Below are 2,053 nucleotides of genomic sequence, written 5' to 3' on the forward strand. Positions count from 1 at the left end.
CTATTCAAGGTTTACAGTATTGCACTAAACATGAAAAATACACAAGAACCACAACAGATCACTCTTTAGTGTAATGCACAATTTCTTGGAGAGACAAACGGCCCAAGTGGAGATGACTAGCATCGCACAACATTTTAAGTGGATACTCACAACACTAGAGCTCACTGCCATAGCAATAGGAGGTAGTTATAACATTATTACAGTAGTATGGTATGTGCTATAATTTTATCGTTATAATTGAATACTGCATGTTTATGTTTACATTTCTCTCAAAAGCAAATAGTGCCATATATGGCCTGTATTTGTATAAAATGTGATACATTTTAACTTTTTATCATGGAGTTGTGTTTATTTTATAATAAATAAAATAGGCTAATACCTACATATATTTTACACATTGATAGCATACCTAAATTTTACACTATTTTTTTTTTAAATTTCTGGGCTACATGGTTTGTCTGAGTTTTCTCAAATTATTGCAAATCTCAAATTTGAAATTTGCAAATTCAAACAAACTTCAATATTTTTATTTAAAAAATCCACATATTAGTGGACCAGCACAATTCAAACCAGTATTATTCAAGGGCTAAGTGTACTTTATATTTAGATGTCTGCCGTGCTGTTTATCTTTGCCTCATGCGAGGTACTTCTTTCCAGTTTTACTCTGTATGCTGGCTGCACAGTTCTAGGACTCCACCTGCCCTCACATCATAGCCAGAAGGTAAAAGAGGAAACAAGAATTCAGGAAATTCCCCATGATACCAGTTGATTTTCGAGATTATACTCCCTTACCATTGAGCTTATTTTGGTCTTTAACTAGCTGTTTTCTGCATTCTCTCTAGAGTTTTTGGTGGCCATTGGTGAGAGAGAAAGGCTGTAGAGAGCTTATTTTATCTTGGCTGTCAACAGAAGTCAGATTTTTACTACTGCATATTAGTTTTTACCCATCCTAGAATTTCATATAAGTGGGACTATAAGGAGGTACTCTTTTGTGTCTTTTTTTCTCTCATGTTTTTGAGATTCACCAATGTTCTTGCATGTAACAGTGTTTTGTTCCTTTATACTGCTAATTCCATTGTGTGACTGTATCACAGTTTTCATATCCATTGGTTTATTTATTTATTTATTTATTTTAATTTTTTTTTTAGAAATTAATGTTTATTTCCATGTTACTTAAGAACCGGTGCAAGAACAGCTTAAGACCACTCAGTAGTTGCTCCTACCTATTCAGTGGCCCGAGCGATGGGAGCTGCACATCAGTCTTCTGTGGCAGGCTGAGCACTCCAGGCTTCAGAAGGAAACTGCTGAATAGGCACAGAGGACACCTGCATGCCTTCATACCAGTCTGCAACTTCAGGTTGAGTAGCGGTGAACTCAGGAGATGGAGAGGTCTATTCACCTTGAAATTCCTCCTTGGTCACAGCCTTTTCAGCAGCAGCCTGCTCTTCTTTTTCAGTCTCTTCAGCATCTCTGTAGAAGAAGAGATCAGGTATCTCCTCCCACAGGTGTTCACAGGAAATGGTACCACACATGTGCAGAAGTTCTCGGGCCAGCATCCACCAAATCAAACCCACTGAGTGAACTCCCTTTTTGCATGGGATGGCAATCTCCACATAGCACAGAGGAGAATCTGTGTTACACGGAGCAATGGTATGTAAGTTAACATAAGATGCCCCTGTGAGAGGCAGTGGTCAGCCCTGGGATCAGTCCCCAAAAGATGCTGTGGCTCCTGGAAGGGTGCCTGGATCTGGTTAGTGAAGACTCCAAGAGTGAAGCAGCCAGCAATTGGAATGGCTCCAGTGACAGCAGCAAACTTCAACATGGCCCTCTGGCCACTATTCCTGGAGAATATCACACAGACATCAGCAGGGTTTTCAATGGCAACAATGGCACAAGTTGCCAACAGAAACTTCCCCCAGGTCCTCTTCAAATTTATGATGTAGACACCATCACATTTCTTTTTATAAATGTACTGTTTCATTTGGAAGTCAAGGTTGGTGCCACCTAAATGGGTTTCTGCTGCAAGGAACTTAAGGACATCCTCCTCCTCCAT

At 39.6% G+C, this 2,053-nt stretch overlaps 1 pseudogene; it reads right to left on the reverse strand.

Moving 5' to 3' along the window:
- Window positions 1–1,008: 1,008 nt before the first annotated feature.
- Window positions 1,009–2,053, reverse strand: LOC100425938 (small ribosomal subunit protein uS2 pseudogene; annotated as a pseudogene).

This window comes from Macaca mulatta, chromosome 4 (genome assembly GCF_049350105.2).
Source record: "Macaca mulatta isolate MMU2019108-1 chromosome 4, T2T-MMU8v2.0, whole genome shotgun sequence".
Lineage (NCBI taxonomy): Eukaryota > Metazoa > Chordata > Mammalia > Primates > Cercopithecidae > Macaca > Macaca mulatta.